Below are 13,848 nucleotides of genomic sequence, written 5' to 3'. Positions count from 1 at the left end.
AGAGAGCTAGAGAAGTGTGGTGTTTGCAGATACGTGAAGGATGAAGAAGGCAAGAAGACAAAGCAAGAAGAGAGAGAGAGAAAGAGAGATAGGAAGTTAGAGAGAGGAAGAGAGGGAGCGGCGGAGAGAGAGAGGGAGGAGATTGAAAAGTATGAGAATGAACCCTAATTTCATGAAAGGAGGCTGGTCTGAGGAAGTAAGGATTTTGTGCGAATTTTTTTTTTTTAATTTATTAATTCGGGTAATCGGGTACCCGATTCTGAAAAAATCCGGCCCATGTCCCGACCCGGATAGAAGGCAGTTTTTTCGGGACGGGTACCCGACCCGGAAAAACAAGTTTTTTTCCTAAAATTCCCATCGGGTATTTACCGGGACAGCGGGTCAGCGGGTCGGGACAACCGGGTCGGGTTTTTTTGAACACCCCTAGTTGTTGTACAGCAAATCCCTGAGGACCGGCCCACTCCTGAATTTGAGCCCTAGGACCATAGAAAGGGTAATGAAAGTGCAGGTGGCGCAGGCGCCACCACATCCTCCACCTCCTGCAGGTTTGCTCGATGTCAATCCTGCCAACAAAGTCCACCCTTGGGAAGATGTGAGTGACCAGAATCTCGTGCTGGCTCATGAGTGGGTGGGCCTCACCAAGTGCGTCCATACCTAGGTTGGTCAACAATTCCATTAGAAATGGATTAGGGTACAAACTACTTACTTAAGCACTACTTAATGGGTTAATTAAAATAATAAAAACAGCATAATCCATTTTAATTAAACTAATCAACAAAGCACATCAAGATTTACACCTTTAACCATTACAAATCCCCAATATTAACATAAAAAATTAAATCTTACAAAACCCCACACAAAACATCTCACTTTCACCAACAACAAACAAGCAATAAACAGCAAAAAACCACAACCCCGAAACCACCCTAAACGGGTTTTAGGGTTTCTTTGGGGTGGTAGGGAATCAATTAAGGGAAGGCGTTTCCGGGGGAGGAGGAAGGGGAGGAGGGGCGTTTTCCAAGGGAGGGGGCCGGGCGTTTAGGGTGGTTTCGAGGTGGTGGGTCGGGAAACGAAAATGGGGAAAGGGAAGGGGTGGGGTGCATAGGTGGAGGAAAGGGGGGTGGGGGTGGGGTCGCCGGCGCCAGACGATTCTTTGGGACGCCGGACGCCGGCAGGGGGTGGGTTGGGGGACGACCTTGGTGGCGCGGTAGTGGGGCTTGGGTGGCTGGGGGTATTTTTATTTTTAAAAAAATTTTATTTTTTGTTTTTTAATTTTTTATTATTTATTTATTTATTTGGTCAATAATAAAGCGACACGTGTCAGTATGGCCCTACTTAACGGATTTGTAAACGGAATCAGTTAAGTGGTGGTAATACCCAATTTTTTGAAATTTGGGTGGTGCTAAAATCAATTTTTTTTATGATGGTGTTAAAAACCATTTTCGGGTTTTTGTGAGGTATTAAAATCTAAAATTTCCGTAGTATAAATTTTCATGTGGCTTTGTGCAGGAACAACTTTAAAGAAACTATTTACTTTGACAATTACACATATGAATGAAAAATTTTGACCATTAATATTTGTAATTCTATACTACCTCTGTTTTTTTTTTTTTTTAAATTGACACTGTTTTACTTTTACACTATTCATTCACACACTACATTTTGACTTGCTTTTGTGATTTGGAGATACGATAAAATATAGTCATGTGGGATATTGTTTAAATTGTCTTAATGTATATTTTTATTAATATCCACTTTTTATAATTTTACAAAGTTAATAATTACAAATATTAAGCGTTAAAATCATGCGTTGATAAGGGTTATAATAGAAAGATATTAAAAAAAAAAAAAAAAAAAAAAAAAAAAAAAAAAAAAAAACGGACGTAGTATCTATAACCCATATAAATATGCAAACTTAGTAACAGTAACTCTTAGAGTTATTACAATATCAGCCCCGAATTCTATGAAATGCCGAAATTACCCTTTGCTCCCTTATATTGATTTCTCCTTGCCACTTAACCCCTCTTTCTCATTCCTCAACGCTCTTTTTCACCGACTTCCTTCACTCTCTCTCAGAAACCTAGAGAGAGAAACCTTCTACACCTTCAGCAATCACCGATCATCCATTCGATGATGGTTATGGGGCTTCGGTTCTTCTTTGGGGTAAGATCTTTATCCTTTTTATAAGCATCTAATATCAATTTGACAATCTAGGGTTTAGCTTTAAATCCATAGAAGTCCACTAATCCTTTTTTGTGCTATGTTTTTTTTTTGGTAATTCTTCTTAATTAATTATCTGAATTTCGATTGAAAAATCAAAGGCAATTCTTCTTAATTAATTTTCTGAATTTTGATTGAAAATCCGAACTATTTCTTGATGGAGTAACTTTTTTTCGATTTTGCACATTACTACTTCGTATTAATGGGTGAAAATTAATCTGAATTTTGATTGAATATCCGTGTTCAATTTTCACCCCTTTACAATTTCGGACATGGGTTTCCTATCTTACTATCTATGACCATATTAATTTGCCTCCTTGATTTTTTGTTTGTTGTCGCAGGTATAGTTGTGGTATGCAAAATTCAGAGGCGAATGACATAAGAAACTTAATTTACGAGTATGAAATAAGAAATTGAAGACCATTGTAGAGGCAAATGAGATAAAATTTGGCATGCCAAAGGTTTGTAAATGGCATTGTTGCTGCTCTATTGATATTACTGTATGCTTGCACTCAAGTCACAACGTCGTCTGCAGCCACCTATATTCCCATACCCAAAACCACACCCTTACTGCTTCAATTACCCATCTTCGTTTTGGGCCTCGGCCATTATTAATTACTCCCTCCGTTTCTTTTAAGGATGACGATTTTTCTTTATGTTCCACGTCGGCTATGAGTTGGTGAGAAACTAGAGGAGACATATTGCGATGAACGGCGGCAGGGGTACTGGTGATGGCGAAGTTTTCGGCATCAGACTGCCGCTATCTCAGGACTGCAACCACTTAAAATATAGACGAAACTCATAAACTTGTAATGTATTTTCTTTCCCTTTCAATTTGTTGTGGTTGAATATAAAGATAGAAAAATTGCTCATTTCTGAAATATTAGGCTTCAATTTTTATAAACAATACTTCTAAATAGCAACTTCTTAATTCGGGCATTCTTTTTTGTCATTGAATTATAAGTTTTGAGTTTTCTTCTCATTTTGGTTATAATATTCATAGGTGTAAAAATTTCTACTTTACTTGAGCTTTGTCATTCATTTGGGTATCCATGTCTGTGAAATGATCTGATACAACTCATAATTTTGTTCTTTCTATTCTCTTAAATTTATTATCTGCAGTATGATTTTATATGATAGTAATTGTTAGTTCAATTATTATTGCATTTGTATAATTGATCGTAATCTCATAAAACCCAAAAGGGATCTTATTTAATTGTTATTATATACTTGTGTATGTATTTCCTTAAAAAATTATTAAATTCATGTATTTGTTGGGTTGGATTTAGAAAAGATTAAGACAAAAAAAAAAGGAAAATTATGATGAACTAAATTTAGAGGTTGATTTTAGGCAATGTATTTGATAAGACCTTTATATAATCTATATAAGCTTTGAGTAGAAGATGAAGAGTTCTAAATTTTTATTAAGAAATTGATGAATTACTAAAATTGAGTATTTTTTTCATTATTAGCAGGAGTTGAAATCAATAAAATGTGTATAATGGAGATGTGATCAACAATTCAGAGTGTGAATCCTCCACTAGCACCTCCATTGCCCGGTGCACAACCTAAGAGGGTTTTGCTTAAGTCCAAGGGCATGTCATCTTATGAAGACCAAGGCTCTTTGAGCACTACAATAACGGATTTGTATGACCGCCTTTTTAATGAAGATTATTGAGCTGATGTTGTCATTCATATAGATGATGGTGGCCGAATTTATGCCCATGCTAATATATTGGTAAGATCTTTCAGAACCCATTTGACTATTTGATTTTATTATTTTTTTTTTTTGAATGAAATTAGACAATTCTTAATTCAGCTTGTCAACTTTGATCAGTAATATGCACATTATTTTTTGCATGCTGACTGCTGTGTTTCTGCTGTCATTCTGCAGCTATAACCCAGAAGATATGGAGGAATATATTCTGCACCTTCTGGTATTGTCTCATGTGTATGTTGTTCCTCATTTGAAAAGGGAGTGTGAGGTACAGCCGGAGAACGACTTGCTTAACATAAAGAACAGTGTCGACGTTCTCCAGCTTCCTCTTCTATATTATGCCCCAAGGCTCAGCTCATTTGTCTCTGGAATGCGATGAAAGAGGCTCACCTAATCCTAGAAAGAGAGTTTCTAGCGACGGTATATATATATATATATATATATATATATATATATATATATATATATATATATATATATATATATATATATATATATATATATGGTGTTCCATGTCTGTCTATATTAATGTTTATTTGTGAGTATATTCTCATTTGCTCAATTTTGGACTAAGCTCAACTTTTGACCTTTATAACTTTGTAAGTAGTTAATTTATATGAAGGGATCTAGAGAAAATGGGAGGAGTATAAAAGTATATTTTTTATATTCACTGAACCATTTCTTCTAGGGTTCCTTAGATACTGTAAAATTTATTTGGGTGGGAATTTTTTGGCATCAAAGATTAGGTGCGACAGTGACACTAGGTTTATAACATTTTGATTTCAATTGGAGTCGGTGTATAAGTTGATTCAAGTGAAATTATGGTGGTTGTTGCTACTGTCAGGGCTGCTGGAGCAATTGCGGAGGTTTATTTCTGTGGATTATACAGGGCACTAAACATGTTTAAAGGAGTTTCTGATGGTAAAGGGATCAGCAATTGGTACTTAAGAATTGGGTGGTAAGTGATCCCATCCATCTCTAATTTTGTTCTAATATTCAACCAATTGGTTTGAAATATTTGCTGTTAAATTTCCCCCTTAATTCATAGTGGTGGACATTGGTGTTTTGTATCAGCCTAAGATTTATGTTCAGTTATCACTTTGCTAATTCAGGTGTAATAAGCACCGTTATTATTTCCTCTTTTTTTTTTCTGTATTCCTACTTGATCCTTTTGGAGCTTTCAGTATGTGACTTTGTATGTGTTCGTGGAGGTAAGTTATTTCAGATGATTATAGCTTGTGGTGGTTTTAGAAAGGAGATTCTAGATCATTATCTCTCTCCTCCGTTCCCTTGATATCTGAATGTTGAATTTCCTTCCATCTTGTTTGGGTTTTCATTGTGGCATACTGGCATTTTAACAAGGAGTTGGTGTTCATGCTGGGGTTGTTAAATAGATGTTGAAAAATTGCTTTGTGGTTAACAAATTTCGGCCTAACACATCTGGGATTTCACTAGGTTTCTGAATTGTGTACTTTGTTGTTTGATATGGGCTTTTCACGAATTGTTTTGAGTTAATGTAGGATTAATGGAAAAATGGTTAAGGATCTTATGTATGAACTTAAGCTGAAATTTGATCATTATCATTGAAGCCTATTGGAAATCTGGACTATGCAACTGCTAAGTGGTGTTTTGGACTTAGATTTCATGTTGGGAGTTCATATGGAGCTTTCGTGACTAGGTAGTGAATATGAGTGTTAGGAATTTAATCGGCTAATTGCACTGTGATTTCTTTGTGTGCAAAATGGCACACCCTTGCTACAATCTGCATAATTATTACAACCCCAAGATTATAAAATATACTTGTCCATTGCTATTGCCTATATTGATGAGTAAATCGTAGAAATTAAGGTTTAACAAAAAAATATAACTTCTAAACATTGTTGTTGTTCATTTGATGGTTAATTACCCAACATTTGATTTATTTGGTTGATTGTGAAATGAGGTAGATGGGAATTTTTGTGGGTATTAAAAAATTTGAGGTTTTTTTTGGTTTAGTTTAAGTTTGTAATTGAATTTTTCTGTGTTTGTTGAATTTTTTCTAAATAAATGAGGCATATGGTGAAGATTTCGTGCCTTTTGAGATAGATATTGATTATAGTGAAGTAGGTTTGAGAAGTGAGTTTTGGTTTTGAACGATTTTTTTATTTTCTCCACTTTTAAGATCTTAGACTTCCACTAAACCATAATTAAATGTTTTAACACTCTACTTACATGTTCATATCTTGTAGGTAACACCTTTATCGAATTCTGAAATGGATTATCATTTGACCTTCACATCCTTGCAAAACAAACTCATTGTAAGTGCCCAAGTATGTTATGATAATATGTATCTTATAGGTGTTTAATTTCCATGTAGATAAATCTCTGAAATTTTTGTTAAGCATGTATAAAGGACCACATGTTACACAATTTGGTCCCTGGTATTTGGTATATTAATTTGATTGTTCTGTGTAAAGATAGAATTGCTACGGAGTATATCATACTTGAGCATCTTTATTCAGTCTCTGTTTGGTATTTTTTAAAGCTCACTTTCAAGATTAATTGGAACTTATATTGTACTTCACATGTTTTGGGTAATCATGCTGGTTTCCACAAGAAGGCTATGGAAAATTCAGGTATTGCATATACGACATTCTTATATGTCAAAAACTAAATAATATTCATGAAGATGTTGGCTCCAATCAAAGGTTGTGAGATTGAGGGAGATAGAGAATAGTTTGTTTTATAAAAAAAAACTAAATTTTCTAGGAAATAAGCAATCAAATATCTATGAATTATGCAAAATTATAATAAATAAGTAAGAATAGAAATAAGGAGAAGGAAGGGGATCAAATTTGAAAAGGCTTTTCAAATTTGTAAAATTAATTGTAGAAGACAAATGAGTAGTTGTAGAAGAAAGAAAACACATAATCATGCATTCCATGTTCACAAGCACACATTAATACTCTTACAAAAACACATTTAATCAACCAACTAAATGAGGATTGAAAAAATAATTTGCTTGAGAAGGAGGAGATGCTTGAAAATGGAAAATAATGAGGGAAAATAAAATTGGGAAATAGTAGATGAGAAGGGAGCCATGGAAACAAACAAAATGAATGGTGATGAGGAAAATCAAGATCGAATAGTTAGGTCATGAAATAGCGGGAAGGGCAAATATGTAATTCACTACTTTATGATAGAGGACGTACGGAGAATTATAGAGATACAGAGAGGGGGTTGCCATTGGAGAGAGAAAGAGATAGAGAGAGATCTCGCGACAATAGAGGAAGGAAGAGGTGCGAAGCCCTTCAAAAGACCATATTTAATGTTTAATAGTGAAAAAGGCTACGAAGTAAGGAAATGATAGAAATTAGGAGTATGAGAATGAAAAAAAGGGTGGAGAGGCTTCTACAAAGGAGATCGTAAGAGCTGAACATTTTAGAAGACCATTTCTATAACGTTATCAAGGAAAATAATGAGCATTTTAAAAAAAAAAAAAATCTAACATTTTAAAACCATAAAAGTCAATTGTAAAAATTTAGAGAAATATAGAAAGGGAGAGGAGAGAAAGTGAGAAGCGGTGATAATGAGAGCAAGTGTTAAAAAGCAATAAGTTAATTATCATTGTAAGTTGCAAGATTAAGAGTGTAAAAATGAAGAAAGACAAAAGGAGAGGATGGAGCAAGTGTATTCTCTGAATCGTTTCATTCACAGGGAATCATAGTATGTGTATTCATATTGATTTATTTAGATGAAGAATGTCTGTATTTGTCTATTATATTTTTTTGGCTTGTTTTAATATTTTTTTTTATTTCCTGTTTTTTTTATGTAGAATGTCCCGGTAGATTTTGCCCGAAAGCATTTTCAAAATCTTATAGAAACGACTAAGGTTCTTCTGCGTCTTTATGATACAAATTTTGAGGCTGAGCTGAAGGTTCAAATTCTTGAAAATAAAATTGTGAAGTGTTTTATCAGAAAAGGTGTTGATAAATTGATTGATTATTATGAAGTGCAAATTAATGAAGGTGTTGTGCTGAAGCTTAGGCAGGGGAAGGTTATTATATTTGATGTTTATCTGCAACTTAATAATGATTCTTGATTTACCTATTTAAAATCATTAATAAATGAATTTCTTTAGTTGATCTAATTCTGTGAGTTACTTTTAGAGTAGTATAGGTGATTAAATAGATTTGAGATTTGTGGAATATTGATAATTTCTTCTATCATGTATGTTGATTTAATAAAATTGTATGATTTTGATGTTAAATTAATTAATTGTATGTTTACATAGTATAAAGTTTCCGAAAAAAATGGAAATATATTACAAATCTGTTCAAAATACTATTCCAAATTAAACTCTAAATATAATCTTTGGTAATGATGCTTTCTGTAAAAGCATGTCTTACTTTATAATGCTACATTTGTTTAGTCAAAAGGCTGGTCTCCTAAACGAGCTATTTAAATTTGCATTGTTTTAAATATAGTATGAAGGAACAAAATCAAAAGGATTAAATCTAATCTGTGGGTTATTGAATAGAAATCTGCTCTTTTAGCTTTTTGTTTGTAGCTCTAGAAACAACTGAATAAGCTTAAGCAAAAACGCATTTTTTGATCAATTGTATATACAACGCGCTATTTTTACAACGCAAATAAATCACATATAAAATTACTTCTAATAAACGGTTTGTAAAATATACTCTATAATAGTCTTCACTATTTTATTACAAAACCGCAACGTAATAACGAATACTACATGGACCATACAGATTCGCGAAAATTACTTATCTAACCGTCGAGGGGGCACGCGCATAGCGCGTGCACCAACGACTAGTTATTAAAAAGTATAAAAGGTTAATATAAATTGAGAAGAGTGACTACTACAGATTGAGTGCGTGGTTGGAAACTAGAAATGTAAATGTACTCAAACAGATGAATGGATTGTGGAGAAATTTGGGAGAGGAAGAGGAGCTGACCAACAGGGGAAATTTCGTTAAATCCGCAACTTAGGGTAATTTCGAGAATACACTATTTATTTGAACAGTAACACATACTCTAGTTTTTGAAGGGTTGGAGATAAGTCATGTTACTCAAATGGCACAATTTGAACAGTAACACATACTCTAGTTGTCATGTTGGATTGTTGGATAATTTGTTATTTTAAGGAACTTTTGTGTATAACTATCCTAATGATAGTGTTATTTGTGAACAACTATTCATTTTTTTTTATTTGTTTAGGACTATCCGCAAGTTCGGAAACGTTTGGGTAGCATTACCCACTAACATTTTTCCGTCCAATTAAAATGTTATTTTGACCCAATTTTTCACTTTTATCAATTACAATGGTCAATTAATGATAAAATAAGTAGAAACCCCAATTCAATTAAACCCCTAAACCTTAAAAATCAAAATTTCCAAATAATACTAAACTCATGAACTCTAAAATGAATTCTTGTTAAAACCCTTATTAGGTTAATTAAGGAAAATTAAAACCTTTATACAAATTGAGAGAGTTACTTGGATGAAAAAAGCGAAAAAAGTGGGCTCCGATAACATCTTAATTGGACGGAAAATGTTAATGGCTGGGTAGAACTACCCAAACGTTTTCAAACTTGTGGGTAGATCTAAACAAATAAAAAAATGGGTAGCTGTTCACAAATAACCTTATCTTTAGGGTAGTTCTACACAAAATTTCCTTATTTTAATGATTCCAAGTTTAAATCTATAGGAGAAGTTGTTATATACACACACCTTGGTGTACTGTACACCAATAAGTATTAAAAACAATTATCAAATTAACAGCAAAAACTAACTTTAGGTTAGTTGGATACTACTACATTTTTTATCTATTGCAACCCCTGAATTCGTTGCGTTAGGCGTCAAAATCCGTGGCATTAGGCCTAATGCAACAACCATGTACCGTGACATCTGTTGGCGTTGCAGTAGGTCTAATGCAACGGCATATGGCACCTAATGCCACGGCATTAATGATCCGTTGTAGTAGATCAATACCTATTGCAACGGCAACATTATTGTCGTGGCATTAGCTATAATACCTAATGCCACGGCTCATATACCCTAACGCCACGGTTCTCTAAACTTATTTTCACACAGGTTATATACCTAATAATAATAATACAATTATAATCAGAATTTTCAGGAAAAAAAAAAAAAAAAAAAAAAGAATTTTATTCATATAAATTAAAAGTTTGTACATTGGTACATTGTTACCTACAAGGAAAATTTCCCTCAAAAAAAAAAAAAAAAAAATCTACAAGGAAAATTATAAAATTATATTGTCACTAGTTAAACTAAGAAAAAAAACTAATAATATCAATATCCTCCTGTCAGCTTCTTGAACCTCTCAATATCCTCCTGTTTGATATAACATATAGCTGGATTTCGAATAAATGCAACAATTGCTACAGTTCTGCTATGGTTAAGTGACTCTGTTTGAGGGTGCAAATAGGAAGGAAAGAGTGTAAGGAAGTCTTCACCCTCGGAATGATGATTTCCTTGAAAGAACTGTAACAACACAGGTAGTTTGACGATTAGTGACCTATCCGCTTTCCTTACAAGATAATAGTAAATTTGTTCGATTTCAGAGGTCCTGATGTGGGAATCAGCCAACTGATCCAGTGTACAGGGAGGAAGATCTTCCGTTATTCTCTATAACACCGACTTTTGGGTCTTCTCCCCTTTGAGATCAGGGATGAAATATGTGCCCATGATGAAGTAAAGGAGAAAGCAACAATCCTCATTTGCATTCATCTTGATTATCACGTCACTGATACCTGGATTGTCAATACCAATTTCATGTCTAATCAATAACAAATTACGTTCGAACTAAACACACCATATGAAATTGCTATTAGGAGTTAGATGATTTACAATAGAAACAACATGTTACTCTTAACATAGAATCCAATCAGCAAGGACGGGGGCGAATCATATAATTCATTCATTCAAACTTATTCATAGCATAAATATCAGATATCTATTTGTCAATTGTGGAATATACTATTCATTCACACTATTTCGCAATGTTCTGTCCAAATCCACTTCTAGCATTTTGCCAAGTTTTTATAAATAATTCAACAAACTTAACTACGCGTACATATAACCTCTATTATGCACCCGAGTGTACCTCGAGCTAGATGCACCCAACAACTACCCAACTCCCAAGGAGGCACATGAGCAAAGGGGCAGCTCAAATATCATTACTTAAAGAAAGTAAATCATTCAACAGTATAGAGCTAATAGAAACAGGAAAATCAGCAAACCAAATATTACTACCCAACTCCCAAGGAGGCACATGAGCATGAGCATGTGCAACCTTATTTGTATTTCTTCTAATCCAAACCCACGAAATAGAGTAAAATTCACTTGCATTTAAGTCTGTGAAAAAAAGCAGTCAGAGTGGATTAATGTCATCTAGCACTGGTAGGAGCAATACAAGTGTTGGACAAAGAAGCAGGAACAAGTCAAAAAGGCAAGCAAACCAGCAGTCGAGGTTGAAGACAAGCACTGTATGTAATCAGTTAATTGAAGACTTACAGACAATGATTTATGATACACATAATAATTCATCTGAAATATGACCCAAAGAAACTAGTGATAGATGGAAAATTCTGTCTAAATACTAACTCGGTTTATTTGAGTTGTCAAATATAAAGATCATCTAAAATTAAGTGTTACTTACACAATTTTAATATGTTATACAAAGCAATTGCATACCCACATTGGACAGTTCAAAAAATTTATACTAGACAGCAAGTTCAGAAACAAGCAGAAAATTAGAGATTAAAAAACTCATCTTTGAGGATTGAGTTAAAACAATAAAGAGATACTGACACTGAGACTAACAACATCAAATCTATTATATGTCAGAAAACTACAGGCCAAAGATCAATGTTTGTAACTAAAATTTTCATCAAACCTTTCTAAGATAGTAGTAATGACTCATGAAGTATACAAATGCATAACACAAGGATATTGGCAACCAAAATTATCTAAAAGCATCTAATTACCCCATCTTTCTTCCTACATCAAGTATATTTTTGTCACCATCATTCATTGATACTGCCACGACACAATTTATCAGGATGCTGCACCCCAAATTGCCAAACATATAACCATAACCCACCTTCTCTCCTCTGCTCCCAATATCACAAAAATTAGAGCAACCTAATCTAAGAACGACCTCTACTTACCATCCACCACCCAACCGAAACCACTCTCTTGCCAAATATTAATAGCACGGGGGCAATAAAGCAAGCATAGGCAACATCCTCCTCATCAAATTTAAGCAAAAACTTCAAATTTTATCACCACAAAAACTTCAAATTTCATCACCATACCGTAATTTATGGCCTCAAATACAAATTTGCAAGCACAACAACTAAAACTTTAAATTAATCACCATGACATGAAACAACAAAAAAATTAATTAAGCAATCTAAAAAACAAAACTATTTCGTATACCTCGAACAACAATTCGAGCAGACAACCACAAGGAATGAACATGCAAGATAAAAATGGGAGTTGCCGGAACCGCTCGAAACTCACAGCCACCGTCTGAAACTCGCAACCACCGCCTAAAACTCAAGCATACAACCACCGCTTGAGTGTCGCCTTTATCTACTTGCTCATATTTCATTGATTAATATTTGTTAAATTAGAGACAAATTATGAATGAAATTCTCTGTGTATTGCTCATTGATATTCACGGCTATTACATGTATATATAACACTAGGGTGACAAACCCCTAAGCCCTACAATATTCTACCATATCTTTTCACAAGATAAGTTTCCTAAATTATATCACAATATCACAAAATTATCCTAGAGTATCTAGAATATCTCCAATACCCCCCCCCCTCAAGTTGGAGCATACGGATCATAAATGCCCAACTTGCGGAGTAAAAAATCAAATTTGACCTTTCCCAAAGCCTTCGTGAAAATGTTGGCCAACTGAAGTGTCGTAGGCACATAAGACGGTGTTATGAGGCCCTCTGTAATAGCATCCCTGACAAAATGACAATCCGCTTCAATATGTTTCGTTCTCTCATGAAACACCGGATTCTTCGCAATATATAATGTCGATTGACTGTCACAATAGAGGTGCATGCCACTGTCATGTAGCACACCTAAATCTCTCAGAATCCGCTTTAGCCACTTCAATTCACGAGTGCACGCGGACATAGACCTGTACTCTGCCTCTGCAGAGCTCATAGCTACCGTTGGTTGTTTCTTGGTCTTCCATGACACAGGAGATAAGCCAAGAAACACAAACCAACCTGTCAACGAACGCCGAGACAATGGACAACTCGCCCAATCTGAATCACACCATCCTTCCAACCGTAGAGCACTATCAGACCGTAGCAATATACCCTGACCTGGACTCTTCTTCAAATATCTCACAACCGTAGAGCACTCCAGTGCAACGCCATCGAGCAACTGATGGTCGCTGGCAGACTGTTCCGCAGGGAAGGTGCGGGTCTGCTCTTCACCCCGCAAGCTACCTGCGGACTCTGCTGTTTGGGTGACTTCACCCTCATTCACCAAATTATACTCCCACTCACCATCACTCTCCACAACATCCGAAGCTATCACAAGAGTTGGTTTTTGTATTTTTTCGACAGATGGAGTAATAAATGGAAATTCATGCTCAACAAACTGCACATCACGGGACACAAAATTCTCCTTAGTTTCTAAGTCATATACTCTCCATCCCTTCTTCCCAAAAGGATATCCTAAAAAAATACATTTGCGGCTCCTACTAGCGAACTTGTCACCCTTACTACGTTGGTTATGGGCATAGCACAAACACCCAAACACCTTCAAATGGTCGTACATTGGTTCTTTGCCAAACAATGCCTCAAACGGAGTCTTAAAGTCAAGCAATCTAGAGGGAGTACGGTTTATCAAA

General features: G+C 34.8%; 3 long non-coding RNA genes across 3 annotated transcripts; 2 read left to right on the top strand and 1 right to left on the bottom strand.

The window, feature by feature from the left end:
- Window positions 1–2,315: 2,315 nt before the first annotated feature.
- Window positions 2,316–4,353, top strand: LOC145586497 (uncharacterized). The gene is made up of 3 exons (XR_014100962.1): window positions 2,316–3,029; window positions 3,696–3,958; window positions 4,115–4,353. It is a non-coding gene; the product is annotated as an uncharacterized LOC145586497 (long non-coding RNA).
- Window positions 4,354–4,680: 327 nt separating this feature from the next.
- LOC145586490 (uncharacterized) lies at window positions 4,681–7,962 on the top strand. Its single transcript, XR_014100960.1, has 3 exons — window positions 4,681–4,895; window positions 6,166–6,234; window positions 7,752–7,962. It is a non-coding gene; the product is annotated as an uncharacterized LOC145586490 (long non-coding RNA).
- Window positions 7,963–10,091: 2,129 nt separating this feature from the next.
- LOC145599457 (uncharacterized) lies at window positions 10,092–12,694 on the bottom strand. The gene is made up of 2 exons (XR_014103759.1): window positions 12,401–12,694; window positions 10,092–10,710 (listed from the first exon to the last, which is right to left on the bottom strand). It is a non-coding gene; the product is annotated as an uncharacterized LOC145599457 (long non-coding RNA).
- Between the last annotated feature and the right edge of the window lie 1,154 nt (window positions 12,695–13,848).

This window comes from Chenopodium album, chromosome 2 (genome assembly GCF_948465745.1).
Source record: "Chenopodium album chromosome 2, dcCheAlbu1.1, whole genome shotgun sequence".
Taxonomy (NCBI): domain Eukaryota; kingdom Viridiplantae; phylum Streptophyta; class Magnoliopsida; order Caryophyllales; family Amaranthaceae; genus Chenopodium; species Chenopodium album.
This window is presented reverse-complemented; position numbering and strand designations above follow the sequence as displayed.